At 42.9% G+C, this 17,068-nt stretch overlaps 1 long non-coding RNA gene across 1 annotated transcript in view; it reads left to right on the top strand.

Annotated features, from left to right (window-relative positions):
* The first annotated feature begins 377 nt into the window (after positions 1-377).
* LOC140209312 (uncharacterized) overlaps positions 378-17,068 on the top strand; it is a 45,383-nt gene continuing 28,692 nt past the window's right edge. The window contains exons 1-2 of the long non-coding RNA XR_011888975.1: positions 378-417; positions 2,964-3,117. This is a non-coding gene — a long non-coding RNA (uncharacterized lncRNA). The remainder of the gene's footprint in view (positions 418-2,963; positions 3,118-17,068) is intronic.

The raw sequence follows: 17,068 nt of genomic DNA, 5'->3' as shown, positions 1-17,068 counted from the left end.
GCTGGAATTTTCTTTTATATAATGTTAATATTTAAAATGCCATGCAGTTTTCAGGCTGTGTAAAAATTTCCTGCTCAGAGGAAGTTTGGTCTGCAGGGTTGTAAAAGAACTTAGAGGGAATGTTGGGATAAAGGTGATTACAGGTTCCTCCCAAGCTGATTTAGACTGTGCCCTGACACGTTTAAAAATCACCTCTCTCAGGTTGCTCCATTTGAGCTTTGACTTCCTCGAAATTTATAAACTGCTGGCTCCTGTCCAAGAAAACTTAAATACACTTCCCTAAACTATTATATTTTCCCTTAATCATTCTGGCAAATGATTGGCTGTCTTGGTTTTATCGGCGCTACAAACCTTCCCTTCCCATTGTCATTGTTTGTTGTCAAAAGGGCTGGTTCCTGTCCAATCTTTCAAAACGAGGTAAGGATACAATTTACATTTCTGCTCTAAGGTTGCATTAACTAGTAATGGCACAATTCATCATTGAAACATTAGGTGAGGGATAATGTTGAGGGCTGCCTCCAATCCTATCCTAATGTGTTTCCCTCCTCCCAACAATTTTTAAGTTGACAGGCTGTGACTTTAGTTGCTGCTTCATGGCACCAGTGACTCAGGTTTATTCCTGACCCTGGACGCTGTCTGTACAGGGTTTAAATGGTCTCTCTGAGATTGTGTGGGTTTCATAGATTCATACAGCACAGAAAAGGGCCCTTCAGCCCATCTCCTCCATCCTAGCCAAGATCTAAGCTAGTCTAATTTATCCATATTCCTCTAAACTTTTCCTTTCTATGTATTTTCCAAGTGGCTTTTTAAATGTTGTTATTGTACCTGCCTCAACTACTTCCTTTGTTTCATATACATTCCACCCTTCATGTGAAGAAAATCCTTTTAAAATCTTTTCCCTCTCACCTGAAGCCTATGCTCACTGGTTTTAGATTTCCTTTTCCTGGGAAAAATAAAGACTGTGTACAGTCACCCGGTGTATGTAACTAGTGATTTTATACACCTCTATCAGGTCACCGCTTCGGTCTGTTACACTCCAAGAGGATTAAAGTCTTAGCTTGCCTAACCTCTCCCTATAATTCAGCCACTGTAGTCTTCCTAATTTAATGATACTTTTCCTATAGCCAGGTGACTTTTCAACTTCTATACTCAGTGCCCTGACTGATGAAGGCCAGTGCGTCAAAAACTTTTTTCACTACCCTGTTGATCTATGACTCCACTTCCAGGGAATCGCGTACTTGACAAGTTGTATTGTGTTCGACTACAGACTCCTGCAACGTTCATGGACTCGGGGTCTTGGACTATATTTTTTGTGTGTAACTGTATTTTACTGATATCTTATATGTGTTACTATATGTGCCTTGTGCTGTGTGTGACTGTTGGTATTGTGTTTTGTGTCTTGGCCCTGGAGTAACACTTTTTCATTTGGCTGTATTCATGGGTATTTATGTATGGTTGAATGATAATTAAACTTGAACTTTAACGTCCCTTTATTTTTCCACACTCTATTGTTCACTGTGACAGTCTTATCTTGATTTGACTTTCCAAAATGCAAAACCTTGCATTTAGCTCTATTTGCTATTCATAAACATGAGAAAGTCTGCAGATGCTGGAAATCCAAAGCAGCACACACAAAATGCTGGAGAAACTCAGCAGATCAGGCAGCATCCACGAAAATGAAGAGATAGTTGACGTTTCAGGCTAAGACTCTTGTCCAGGACCTCTTAGCCTATGTACCCAACAGATCAAGATCCTCTTATAATTTTTGATAGCCTTCTTCACTGTCCGCTGTTTTAGTGTCATCAGCAAAACTGAGCGCTCATATCTCCTCCCACCATCCCAATAGATGTGGATTGGTAGGTTAATTGGCTGCTGTAGTGTCCCTCATGTGGAGGTGAGTGGTAGAATTTGGGGTGAGTTGAGCAGAACATGAGAGAGAATTGAACTCAGTACTCCGCTTAGTGGGCCCTATATCATACAGAAAAAGCGAGTGATATTAAAATATTACTACAACAACAAAAACTTGCATTGCTCTTTCAGCTTTGCGCAGTAAAAGGCCGCAAGGATTTGCACTGAAAACAAGGTGAACTCAGAGGAGGTGCTTTTTGCTGAGTGTCGAAGAGGTGAGGAGAAGGAGTTATAGAGCAGTACAAGTAGACGTCGCAGAGACAGGATCTGCACTCATCCCAGCCACCAAGATTTGGTCTGTAACCTTCTATATCTTGGCGATTGAAATGTTCATCCAGACGCCTATGGTGTCGGAGTTTTGATCACCCCTATATAGGAAAGATGTCATTAAGCTGCAAGGAATGCAGAGGAGGTTCATGAGAAGGTTGGCAGGAAGGACTTGAGGGCCTGAGATATAGGAAGAGGTAGGCCAGGCTACAGTAGGCCTTTATTTCCTTAGAATGTAGGAGAGTGAGATATGATCTGATAGAAGTCTGCAAATTCATGAGGTGCATACATTAGGGTGAATATCCTCTCTTTTTCCCAGAGATAGGAAACCAAAAACTAAGGGGAAGAGGTTTAAAGTGGGAGAAGGGAGATTTAAAAGGGTTTTCAAGGGAAACGTCGTCACACAGAGGATGGTGGGCTTATTGGGACAAGCTGCCAGAGAAAGTAGTTGAGGCAGGTGCAATGATAACATTTAATGCACATTTGGATAATTACCTTGATTGGAAAGGCTTAGATGAATTTGGGCCAAATACTAGCAAATAGGACTAGCTTAGTGGACAAATTTGTCACACGACCTGTTTCTATGCTATATGATCTAAGTATTGTGAGAGTTAAAGCCTTCACCAGCTCCTCAATCAGTGTGACTGAAAGAGTAAAAGGCACTGCCTTATATGCACTCTAAACCTATCTTGAACCTAAGCCCTCTGGTTCTGGACAGCTCACTATAGGAAATAGTTTGTATTGTCTATCCTGTCTAGAGCACTCATAATTTTGTGCTTCCTTCTCAGGCCGTTCTCCCTTGGACTTTCTTTGCTCCAAGGAAAATAATCACAGCCCATCCAGCCTCTCCTCAGTTCCTGGACTGCTGGGGCAAGCCAAGTGGAGCACTCTGGGAGGGTCCTCATCTGCCGGGAGCATCCTGGCTGGTTGCATCACTATCTGGTATGGAGGCTCCAATGTATAGGATCGTATGAGACCACCAACGGTCATAGACTCGCCAGATTTCTGAATAACCCATGAACCCATGAGCACTACCTCACTATTCCTCTTTTGTACTAGTTATTTATCTTCTTTCTTGTAATTAATAGCATTTTTATTTATTTATTGAGATACAACATTGGGTAGGCCTTTCTGGCCCTTAGCAACCCTCCAATTTAGCCAATTTTATAATGACCAATTAGCCTACCAACCGGTACGTCTTTGGACTGTGGGAGGAAAGCGGAGCACCCAGAGGAAGGCCACGCAGTCAGGGGAAGAACGTACAAACTCCTTCGGGAATTGAACCTGGTTTGCCTGTGCAGTAAAGCGTTGCACTAACCACTACACTACCATTTATATCTTGTACTGCACACTGCCACAAAACAACAAGTTTAGAGACTCTGAGATAAAGTAATGGTCATTTGCGTGGAAGAAGAATTAGATTAACTAGGAGCCATTGGTTTCGTTCCTTTGGCACAACATCATGGGCCTGTACTGTCCTGTACTGTTCTACATTCCACACAGTACCTGAAGCCAGGATTGAACTCAGGTTGCTGGAGCTGTGAGACCGTGGCTCTACTGATTGTGCTCTCGAACCCAAATCTGCTTGCAACTAAACCCAACATGCCATTGCCTTCCTAGTTGCCTGTGTTAGAGTTATCCAAAGGGGCAGGAACAACAGGAACACTACCAGTTAGACTTGTTTAAGCATGCCTTCTGTGTACACTCTGTTAGAGGTACCCAGTAAAATGAAGGATCAATATATTGTGACAATGACACAAATGGTGGGGGGGAAGCATGGTGGGTCGTGCCATTATTTCACAACTCCAGTGATCTGGGTTCGACCCTGATATCCAGGGCAGTCTGCATGGTGTTTACGTGTTCTCACTGTGACCCTCAGCAGGTTGGGCAGTACGTGTGGAGAAAGAGAAAGAGAGTTAAGAGTTCAGTATGAAGATGCTTCATTAGAACTGGCAAAGAGCGATTTAAAAAATGGGATGTTAAGATGTGGAGTGCAGACTAGGTGATGGGAGGGTTTAAAAGGACAGAGGGTATGGAAGAATATGCCTGGACTCTTTTGATTTTGTGTTATATATTCTGTGCTTTTCGCTTTTTTGTTGTTGCCCTTGGCCGATTTGTTTTCTTTTTGCTCGTGGGGGGGGGGGGGAAGGTTTGATGTTTTTCTTTGAACGGGTTCCATGGTTTTCTTTGCTTCATGGCTGTCTGTTGGGAGGATGAATCTTAGGATTATATCCTGCCTACATAATTTGATAATAACTTCTTTGAATCTTTGAGCTTCCCGGTCCTTGCTTCCCTAATTCTCCATCCATTTTCACTCCAACCCATTTGTCTATGGCCTTCTACGCTATTACAACATGTCTCGACACAAGCTTGAGAGGGCAATACCTCTTTTTCCATCTGGGACTTGGTTGGCACAGTGACACAACTAGTAGAGCCGCTGCCTTGCCCTGCCCGAGATCCAGGTTCAATCCCGACCTCGGGTGCTGTTTGTGTGCGGAGTTTGCTTGTTCTCCCTGTGACTGCATCAGCTTGCTCCGAAGACTCTGCTTTCCACCTACTTCTCAAAGGCACATGCAGAGTGCTAGTTTAAATTAAAATGGCTGCTGTAAACTGAGTGGAGTGTGCAGGTGAGCTGTAGAACCTGGGAGAATTGGTAACAAGGAAAATCAGTGGAGAATGGGATGATTCTGCAACCTGGCATAGACACAGTGAGCTAAATGTTTTCCTCTCTATACATAATGATTTATGGAAAGCATGACGGTTATAGCAGGACTCACAGATTTATCACACCATTCCAGCCTGCAGCTAGAGCACTCGTGAAGTACATTCACCAGACAGGTAATTAGTGAACTTCATATGGCGTGTATCATTCTTCAAAGTGCACAAAGCACTGATGAGGTCACTGGTGAGTCCGAAGCAGCACGGAGAATGAAGCAATCCCGGCTGATGCAACAACCACAGCTCCCTCACTGGGAAGTAACCCATCACATGAGCAGAACCTGCCCTCATGCCTGAAATACTTTCTACTAAACTGCGTGAGGATGACAAAGTTTGGAATGTTTCTTTTCATTAACATGTGAAATAATATTGTTATGCTTTGTGATGTCTTTCCATAGCAAATGCTGTATTTACTTCACCTTTAAGGTTTTTGAATAGTTGAAAGGGCTATTCATGCTCTACTTTAAAACTGGTTATTGGGTCTGGTGTTCTTATACAGGGGCCCTCTAGATTTCAGATCATCTGAAATTCTCCCATACATTTATAAAGTATGTTTCAGGTTCATAATAATAACAATGAAATGTGTTGTTGTATTTGTTAATGACTGTATACACTGCATATTCCATTAGTTTAATTATGGGTAGTGTTGGAATGATTATCCCAAGAAATGACTGTATGTAGAGTGGTCCAATCTGTGTAGTTGCAGTTTCTGACTTTACAGAAAAATCTGTTTATTTAGTGATTGGTTTATTGTTGTCGCATGTACTGAGGGACAGTGAAAAACTTTGTTTTGCATGCCACCCATACAGATCATTTCATTATATCGGCACATTGAGGTGGTACAAGGGAAAACAATTACAGAATGCAGAATAGAGTGTTATAATCACAGTGAAACTGTGATGTATCAAGATAGGATGCTTTGAGATGCTGCATTTATAACCATTGGTGAGGGTCAATGGGGACATGCTACATTTGTTTTGGCCTCCTGAGGAAGGAGGGACAATTGTCAGTAACTGAAACCTTGTGTAACTGGGGGACTGCCTGTATTAACCATGTGTGGGGATATTACAACCCTAACGTTAACCATAACTCACCTGTAACTCCTAAACAGCCCACAAATCTGATCCATCACCTGCTCCCAAAGTACATTTAGTTTCATTATTATGACCCTCAAGCTAATTACCTTTTACAATCTTAACAATTAGCCTGAACAATTAGTATTAAGAACATTATGCTTCAATTATGCGGACATTGGTGTGACAACAACTAGAGAACTGTGTGCAGTATTAATCTTCTTATTGAATAAAGGAGGTACATTTATTTGAAGTAGTTCAGAGAAGATTTATGAGACAAAAGGGGCAGGTTTACTTTCGAGGAAAGGTTGGACAGCCTTGGCTTCTATGATTTTCGAAAACTGTAGGATCTTGAGAGGGTGGATGTGGAAAGGATGTTCCTTCTTGGACATTTTAAAATTAGGTGCCAATGGTCACCCATTTTAGTCAAGGAGAGGGCTACATTTTGTTTTCTTTCCTTGGGTCATGAGACAATGACCCTTTCTACTCATAAGCAGTGAAAATGTTTTAGACAGAGTTAGATCTGTGACAAACAGAGATGAAAGGTTACCAGGGCTAACTTGTTTTATGAAGCTACAAGCAGATAATATGAGAACTTACTAAGTGGTAGCACAGGCTTGAGCATCCACATGGCTTCGCCCTGCCCCTAATTCATATGCTTGTCTATATATTTGTATGTTAATATTTAAAATATAGTAGCTAGAACACAAAGACAACCAGGAGAAGATCATGAACCAACTCCAACCTAATCCACTGACTAAACCTAAACCTTAACACTGATGGTAACATTAACTCTAACCTGAACTATAGCCATTGATCAGGTCTGAACACTAAATCTAATGGTAACCATATCCTCAACTGAACCAGTTACCTAATCTGAAATTTATGATAAAGTAGACCTCAAAACTAGCATGTACCATAATTGTTAGTAACCCCCTACTTGATGCCCCCGACCTCAAGCCTAAACCCAGCTTCAGGCCAAATTCTAAGCCTAGACCTAACCCGAACTTTATGCTTAACTAGCCTAGTCCAAACTTTATGCTTGACTCTAACCCTAACCTAAGCCATAATCCTAACAGATAGCTTAATCCTAGCACCCGACCTACCATTTCCACGAATCCATGGAAAGTATCTGGCCCAGACTGTGTACCTGGTTGAGTACTGAAGATCTGTGCTAATCCACTGGCTGGAGCATTTACAGATACCTTCAATCTCTCACTCTGAGGTACCCACCTGCTTCAAGCAGCCTTCAATCACACCTGTGCCCAAGAACAACGTGGTAATCCACCACAATAACTTTCGTCTAGTAGCACTTACATCCACAGAGGTGAAGTGCTTACGAAAGGTTAGCCCTCTCAAGGTCCTTCAGTCCTATATAGCTGCAACATTACCTCTTGGCTCTTGAACTCAATCCCACAGTTGATGAAGGCCAATGCACTGTACGCCTTCTTAACCACACAATCAACCTTCCCAGTAGCTTTGAGTGTACTATAGACTCGGACCCCAAGACTCCTCTGATCCTCCATACTGCCAAGAGTCTTACTATTAATACTATATTCTGCCATCATATTTGACCTACCAAAATGAACCACCTCACACTTATCTGTGTTGAACTCCATCTGCCACTTCTTAGCCCAGTTTTGCATCCTATCGATGTCCCGCTGTAACCTCTGACAGCCCTCCATACTATCCACAACACCCCCAACCTTTGTGCCAACAGCAAATTTACTAACCCATCCCTCCACTTCTTCATCCAGGTTATTTATAAAAATCACGAAGAGAAGGGTACTAGAACAGATCCCTGAGGCACACCACTGATCTTCGACCACCCTGCAGAATATGACCTGACTACAACCACTGTTTGTCTTCTGTGGGCAAGCCAATTCTGGATCCACAAAGCCATGTTCCCTTGGATCCCATGCCTCCTTACTTTCTCAATTAGCCTTGCATTCAGTACCTTATCAAATGCCTTGTTGAAATCCATATACACCACATCTACTGCTTTACCTTCATCAACGTGTTTAGTCACATCCACAAAAAATTCAATCAGGCACGACCTTCCTTTGGCAAAGCCATGCTGACTATTCCTAATCATATTAAGCCTCTCCAAATGTTAATAAATCCTGCCTCTTAGGATCTTCTCCATCAACTTACTAACCACTGAAGTAAGGCTCACTGGTCTTATAATTTCCTGAGCTATTTCTGCTCCCTTTCTTGAATAAGGGAACAACATCTGCAATTTCCATTCCTCTGGAACCTTTCCTATCCCTATTGATGTTGCAAAGATCATTTCCAGAGGCTCAGCAATCTCCTCCCTCGCCTCCCACAGTAGCCTGGGGTATATCTCATCTAGTCCCAGTGACTTATCCAACTTGAAGCTTTCCCAAAACTCCAGCACATCCTCTTTCTTAATGTCTATATGCTCAAGCTTTTCAGTCTGCTATAAGTCATCCCTACAATCGCCAAGATCCTCTTTTGTAGTGAATACTGAAGCAAAGTATTCATTAAGTAATTCTGCTACCTCCTCCAGTTCCATACACACTTTTCCACTGTCACACTTGATTGGTCCTACTTCTCTCATGTCTTATCCTCTTACTCTTTACATACTTGTATAATGCCTTGGAGTTTTCCTTAATCCTGCTCGCCAAGGCCTTCTCATGGCTCCTTCTGGCTCTCCTAATTTCATTCTTAAGCTCCTTCCTGCTAGCCTTACAATTTTCTTGATCTCTATTATTACCTGGTTTTTTGAACTTTTCGTAAGCTTTTCTTTTCTTCTTGACTAGATTTTCTATAGCCTTTGTACACCATGGTTCCTGTACCCTACCTGTCTCATTGGAACGTACCTATGCAGAATGCCATGCAAATATCCCCTGAACATTTGCCACATTTCTGTCGTACATTTCCCTGAGAACATCTGCTCCCAATTTATGCTTCCAAGTTCCTGCCTGATAGCTTCATATTTTCCCTTACTCCAATTAAATGTTTCTTGACTTGTCTGTTCCTATCCCTCTCCAATGCTATGGTGAAAGAGATAGAATTGTGATCACTATCTCCAAAATGCTCTCCCACTGAGAGACTTGACACCTGACGAGGTTCATTTCCCAATACCAGATCAAGTACAGCCTCTCCTCTTGTAGGCTTACTACATATTTTGTACAGATTTTTCTTGACTTTACTTGATTTATACCCGTGATTATGTGGCTAAGTACAGCTCTGGGACTGTATTTACATTTGCTGGCAACACCACAGTTACTGGAAAAATCAAAGGTGGTGATGAATCACCATTTAGGAGGGAGACTGGATATCTGGTTGAATGGTGCCACAACAACAACCTCTCACAACATCAGCAAAACTAAAGAGCTGATTAATGAGTACAGGAGGAAGAAGCTGAACATCTATTAGTCAGTCTTCATGAGGGGATTGGAGGTAGAAATGGTCAGTAACTTTGAACGACTTGGCATTATCATAACAGAGGATCTGTGCTGGGACCAGCATGAAAGTGGCATCACAAAGGAGGCACAACAACACCTCTACATTCTTAGAAATTTGCTATTTTCTGTACTGTAGGTGCACAGCGGAGTGTGTCCTGTCTGGGTGCATTATTGTCTGGTATGGAAAGACCAAAGACCAGGAACAGAAAAGTCTGCAGAAAGTGGTGGATACAGGCCACAGCAAAGCGCTCCCCATCACTGAACAAATTAACAAAGAGCGCTGCCACAAGAAAGTGACATCCATCATCAAAGACTCCCATCCAGGCTATGCTCTCTTCTCACTACCACCAGGCAGAAGGTACAAGAGCCTTGGGTGCTACACCACCAGGTTCAAGGACAATTATTACCCTTCAACCATCAGGCTCCTCAACCAGCTTGGATAACTTCTCTCACCTCAACATAAACTGGATTCCACAACCTGTAGACCTGCTTTTAAGGACTCTGCTATTCATGTTCTCAGTATTATTTATTGTTTATTTTATTTGCATAGTTTGTCTTCCTTTGCATGTTAGTTGCTTGTCAGCCTTTGTTTATGTTTAGGTTTTCATAAATTCTATTGCTTTTCTTTATTTTCTGTAAAGAGTGACCATAATATGGTGGAATTCTTCATTAAGATGGAGAGTGACAGTTAATTCAGAAACAAAGGTTCTGAACTTGAAGAAGGGTAACTTTGAAGGTATGAGACGTGAATTAGCTAAGATAGACTGGCAAATGACACTTAAAGGATTGATGGTGGATATGCAATGGCAAGCATTTAAAGGTTGCATGGATGAACTACAACAATTGTTCATCCCAGTTTGGCAAAAGAATAAATCAAGGAAGGTAGTGCACCCGTGGCTGACAAGAGAAATTAGGGATATTATCAATTCCAAAGAAGAAGCATACAAATTAGCCAGAAAAAGTGGCTCACCTGAGGACTGGGAGAAATTCAGAGTTCAGCAGAGGAGGACAAAGGGCTTAATTAGGAAGGGGAAAAATGATTGTGAGAGAAAACTGGTAGGGAACATAAAAACTGACTGTAAAAGCTTTTATAGATATGTAAAAAGGAAAAGACTGGTAAAGACAAATGTGGGTCCCCTACAGACAGAAACAGGTGAATTGATTATGGGGAGCAAGGACATGGCAGACCAATTGAATAATTTCTTTGGTTCTGTCTTCACTAAGGAGGACATAAATAATCTTCCAGAAATAGTAGGGGACAGAGGGTCCAATGAGATGGAGGAACTGAGCGAAATACATGTTAGTAGGGAAGTGGTGTTAGGTAAATTGAAGGGATTAAAGGCAAATAAATCCCCAGGGCCAGATGGTCTGCATCCCAGAGTGCTTAAGGAAGTAGCCCAAGAAATAGTGGATGCATTAGTGATAATTTTTCAAAACTCGTTAGATTTTGGACTAGTTCCTGAGGATTGGAGGGTGGCTAATGTAACCCCACTTTTTAAAAAAGGAGGGAGAGAGAAACCGGGGGATTATAGACCGGTTAGCCTAACGTCGGTGGTGGGGAAACTGCTGGAGTCAGTTATCAAGGATGTGATAACAGCACATTTGGAAAGCGGTGAAATGATCGAACAAAGTCAGCATGGATTTGTGAAAGGAAAATCATGTCTGACGAATCTCATAGAATTTTCTGAGGATGTAACTAGTAGAGTGGATAGGGGAGAACCAGTGGATGTGGTATATTTGGATTTTCAAAAGGCTTTTGACAAGGTCCCACACAGGAGATTAGTGTGCAAACTTAAAGCACACGGTATTGCGGGTAAGGTATTAGTGTGGGTGGAGAGTTGGTTAGCAGACAGGAAGCAAAGAGTGGGAATAAACGGGACCTTTTCAGAATGGCAGGCGGTGACTAGTGGGGTACCGCAAGGCTCAGTGCTGGGACCTCAGTTGTTTACAATATATATTAATGACTTGGATGAGGGAATTAAGTGCAGCATCTCCAAGTTTGCGGATGACACGAAGCTGGGTGGCGGTGTTAGCTGTGAGGAGGATGCTAAGAGGATGCAGGGTGACTTGGATAGGTTGGGTGAGTGGGCAAATTCATGGCAGATGCAATTTAATGTGGATAAATGTGAAGTTATCCACTTTGGTGGCAAAAATAGGAAAACAGATTATTATCTGAATGGTGGCCGATTAGGAAAAGGGAAGGTGCAACGAGACCTGGGTGTCATTATACACCAGTCATTGAAAGTGAGCATGCAGGTACAGCAGGCGGTGAAAAAGGCGAATGGTATGCTGGCATTTATAGCGAGAGGATTCGAGTACAGGAGCAGGGAGGTACTACTGCAGTTGTACAAGGCCTTGGTGAGACCACACCTGGAGTATTGTGTGCAGTTTTGGTCCCCTAATCTGAGGAAAGACACCCTTGCCATAGAGGGAGTACAAAGAAGGTTCACCAGATTGATTCCTGTGATGGCAGGACTTTCATATGAAGAAAAGACTGGATGAACTGGGCTTGTACTCATTGGAATTTAGAAGATTGAGGGGGGATCTGATTGAAACGTATAAGATTCTAAAGGGATTGGACAGGCTAGATGCAGGAAGATTGTTCCCGATGTTGGGGAAGTCCAGAACGAGGGGCCACAGTTTGAGGATAGAGGGGAAGCCTTTTAGGACCGAGATTAGGAAAAACTTCTTCACACAGAGAGTGGTGAATCTGTGGAATTCTCTGCCACAGGAAACAGTTGAGGCCAGTTCATTGGCTATATTTAAGAGGGAGTTAGATATGGCCCTTGTGGCTACGGGGGTCAGGGGGTATGGAGGGAAGGCTGGGGCGGGGTTCTGAGTTGGATGATCAGCCATGATCATAATAAATGGCGGTGCAGGCTCGAAGGGCCGAATGGCCTACTCCTGCACCTATTTTCTATGTATGTTTCTATGTACGGCTGGAAGGGCTGGAAGGGCCTACTCCACATCAGTATCTCAATAGATACATAAATCAGTTTTCACCTTTGAAATAAATGCTTCTGGTAATTTCCAAAAAGTTGCTTCTCCTTCACTCGGCACAGAGCTAAAAAGGACAGAGGGAGCATGTCATAGTCATAGTCATACTTTATTGATCCCGGGGGAAATTGGTTTTCGTTACAGTTACACCATAAATAATAAATAGTAATAGAACCAGAAATAGTTAAATAGTAATATGTAAATAATGCCAGTAAATTATGAAGTAAGTCCAGGACCAGCCTATTGGCTCAGATTGTCTGGCCCTCCAAGGGAGGAGTTGTAAAGTTTGATGGCCACAGGCAGGAATGACTTCCTATGACGCTCTGTGCTGCATCTCGGTGGAATGAGTCTCTGGCTGAATGTACTCCTGTGCCCAACCAGTACATTATGTAGTGGATGGGAGACAGTGACCAAGATGGCATGCAACTTAGACAGCATCCTCTTTCCAGACACCACCGTCAGAGAGTCCAGTTCCATCCCACAATATCACTGGCCTTACGAATGAGTTTGTTGATTCTGTTGGTGTCTGCGTGATGTGTGCGTGTGAGTGAGAGAGCGAGAGAGAGAGAGTGTGTGTGTCCGAGGGGTGGGGTAGGGGAGGATCTGAAGTGGAGTCCCTAAGCAGACTGAGTGTTGAGAGGTGCAACTGTGGTGGTCAAAGAGACAGAGAGAGAGCGAGATTGAATCAGGCCGCCGACAAGACCAGATTTTACTTTAGAGCTGCATTGCACATAAATCAAGAGCTAATGATGGTGCGCTAGCGCTGAAGCTACCTCAGTGTGTGGTACATGCGGGGGTACCGCTCAGATACTATGTCACCCCTAAACTTAGTAAACTGCAAGGCTGTGAAAGAGAGAGCATGGGAAATCCGGCTAGCTGCTGCCTGAACCTCCTCAGCACACAGTGTTGAAACATGAACATCATCTGCCCGTTCAGCTAAAGCTATCCTCACCTTTGCTTTTAATAAATATACATTGTTTCTTTGCTCTGCCATTTTGTTCCATCTTCTATAAACGCCCCCAGGGCTCAGAGGGAGACAAAGGTGTGACAGGTGTTGAGTAGTTCTCTGGAAACCTTGCACAATATCGAAAAGAGACTTATCTAAGTTATTTGTAATAACAACATTGAGCTGATATTTGGATAAGTAAGTCCAGATGCGATTTGGGCCAAACATAAGAAAATATCAATCAATCAAATGGTTAGCATGGAGAAGTTGGGTCGAAGGGCTGTTTCCATGCTGTATTACTCTAAAGGACGGTGTTGTGTGTCAACAGGTTATTTTTAATTATGGAATCTCTGTACATTTCATTGTACCACCACACTCTTCTCTGGGTGATATCGGGTAGGACTTACACAGGTGTTCCCAATGTGGCTTGTACGTGTGGTTATGGATAAAAGGTGAGGATTCCAATTGAGTTATCCTCAACACTGCCCATTCATTGTCATCTCCGGCACTTGTTCAGAGTTTAGATTTCCTCCACCTCTAACTCTGTGTCAGCTCACCCCAGTCCTGCTGGCAGGGATAGGTGGGCAAGGGTGTGGGTGACATGGCTGCCTTTGAGAATCTTGGAGAAGCTACACCAAATATGGTGATGAGTAACTGAGGTTCAGAATGTATTGAACTGGAATTCCTTCAATCCCCCTCAGTCCCTACAGCTCTTCAGTACCCTCCATCCCCAAATCTCTGCCCCACTCTCTCTCAACCTAACGTGACTGAGAAGGGGCTCGCATGCATTACCAGCTACATGGGCTATTTTTACAGCCCTATCATGTGTCAAAGTCCCCCTCAGACAACGTGAAGGAATGGAAGATCAAATGAGTCCACGGACTCAGGTCTTACATGGAACTCCCATCCCAAGGTAATTTCAGGGAAGAGAGAAGCTCAGGAGAAACTCAGTTGGGATGGTCTTCTTCCATTCAGAAATGAGAGATCAGTGAGGAGGACTGGGGAGTATTAGGTCATGGTCTGTTCATCCTCCCCTCCTGATCACCAGGATTGCCCCTCATCCATTGAACATTATTTGGTCCTTTGAATTCATGCCAGCTCTCAACAGAGGACTCAGTGCCATTCGATTTATTTTCCTTTATTCCTGCAACATGCACTTCTATTGATTCTTTTACACCCCATGTACTCTGGAGGCAATTAATAGTGGCAAACTAACATTGCCTAACATGAATGTTGGGGCAACCCTAACACTTACCATGGAATGATACAGCCCATGATGTAGTGCTAAGCTAATTAATCTAATTAAGTAAATCCCTTCTGCTTTCAAAAGTCCACATCCCACCATTCACCATTTAATAAAAGAGCCTATTAAATGCTTATATCTTATTTGCCTCCACCACCACCCCGGCAGGGCTTTCCAGGCGCCCACCACTCTGTGTAAAAAAACTCACTTGCACATCTCTTTTCAACTTACCCCTCTCATCTTAAATGCATGACCTCTATTATTAGATGTTTTGACCCTGGGAAAACGATACCAGCTGTCTGCTTTATCATTGCCTCCCATATTTTAAAAAATGTTTGTCTGGTCTCCCTCAGTCTCCAGTGCTCCAGAGTAAACAGTACAATTTTGTCCAACTCCACGTTATAGCACAAGCCCTCTAATGCAAGCAACACAGGCTGGTGAACCTCACCTGCATCCTCGCCACACCCTCCACATCCTTCTTATAATGGGATAGCCAGGATTGAAATGTAATACTCCAAGCATGGGCTAACCAGTTTTATAAAAGTCAAAACATAATTTCTTGCCTCTTGAGCTCCATGCTCAACTAATAAAGGTAGCTTCCTTTACCACTCCAATAACCAGTGCAGCCACTTTTTGGGAATTATATACTCGGAACCGAAGATTCCTCTGTACATCAGCTCTGTTAAGGGTACTGCCATTAACTGTGTACTGTCCCTGAACATTCAATCATGTTAGGTTTCATATTTAGATATTTACTTAATGAGATACAGTGCAGAGTAGGCCTTCTGGCCCTTCGAGCCACGCTGCCCAGAAATCCCCCGGTTTAATCCTAGCCTAATGACTGGACAATTTACAAATTAACCTGCCAACCAGTACGTCTTTGGCGTGTGGGAGGAAACCGACGAGGTCACAGGGAGAACATACACACTCCTTACAGCAGCAGTGAGAATTGAACCTGGGTTGCCTGTACTGTTAAGTGTTGCCGCTCACTGTCTGGATTAAACTCCATTTGACATTTTGCAAATGACCGATATCCTGTTGTATCCCATGGCAACTTTCTGCATTATCCACAATGCCGCCAATCTTTGTGTCACCTTGTGTCAGTTACAGGGAGACCAAAAGATGTCTGCATTGACGATAGCAGAAGTCAACACCGAGGCAGTGGCACAGTGTGGCTCATGCTGCCCATGAGAGAGAGGGTCACTGTTTCAGGACACATCTAGAGTAACTCATTGCATCAATAGTGAGTGGTGACACACGCCAGGTGGGCTGCCTTGATAATGATGTTAAACTGAGCTCCTTTGGTCCTCCAACATAATGACATGATGAGGCCAGACTCAGGATGGAGGTGCAACACCTCATATTCCTCCAACCTGACAGCATGAACATCGATTTCTCTAATGTCCAGTAATTTCTCCCCCACCCCCTGTTCTTTTAGCATTTCTCATTCTGGTTACCCTGTCACCCCTTCTCTTCCCCTCACCTGCCCATCACCTCCCTCTGAGTCCCCTCTTCCTTCCCTTTCTTCCATGGTCCACTGTCCTCCCCTACTAGATTCCTTCTTCAACTCTTTACCTCTTCCACCTATCACCTCTTAGCTTCTTCCTTCAACCCCTCACCCAGCCACCTTTCCTCCCGCTTGGTGTCAGCCCAAGATGTTGACTGTTTATTCCCTTCTACAGATGCTGCCTGAAATTGTTGAGCTTTTCCTGATTTTGTGTACATTGCTCAAAATTTCCAGCACCTGCAGAATCTCCTGTGTTTATGAATTACTGGAGTATCCCAGTAAATAATGTCCCAGTACGTAGCTAAATAGGAGATATTCACAGAAAATGGATAATTAGGGACATGCCACAAGAATTGGGAATTAGAGCAAGCACCTCTAAACATTTATCCCAGTTAAGTTCCTTCTGGCACAGTTAATCAGCATCCAGTTCTCATCTTGGATAACTTCCTTCAGCCCACTGGAGCAATTGATCCTGATCCCATTGTAAACTTTGATAAAACTTCCTTCACTGTCTATTCTTCAGCCCACTGGAGCAATTGATCCTGATCCCATTGTAAACTTTCATAAAACTTCCTTCACTGTTTATTCTTCAGCCCACTGGAGCAATTGATCCTGATCCCATTGTAAACTTTGATAAAACTTCCTTCACTGTCCACTTTAAAATTCACTGGTAGGCGTAATTTAAATAAATGCAATTACAATAAACTGGAAAATACAGATTACAGATAATCTGGTAAATCAGAGTGGCAGACACAAGGGCATTTCTCAGCAAAGATGTATTTAAATGAAAAATAAATGCTCAACACTATGCATGAGTCATTAAGGAGTTAATTAAAGAAGCTCCTCTTTTTTTTGATCTTCTTCCCACCTTCTTTAAGTCTCTTCTGAGCATCTGGCCTCTTTTGTGGAATTCTTGGGATTACTTACTATCTCACTCTCGCCATCTTCAGGTCTTGTCTGTTAAGGGTGTGGGAATCT

The sequence above is a fragment of the Mobula birostris genome, chromosome 2, assembly GCF_030028105.1.
Source record: "Mobula birostris isolate sMobBir1 chromosome 2, sMobBir1.hap1, whole genome shotgun sequence".
Lineage (NCBI taxonomy): Eukaryota > Metazoa > Chordata > Chondrichthyes > Myliobatiformes > Myliobatidae > Mobula > Mobula birostris.
This window is presented reverse-complemented; position numbering and strand designations above follow the sequence as displayed.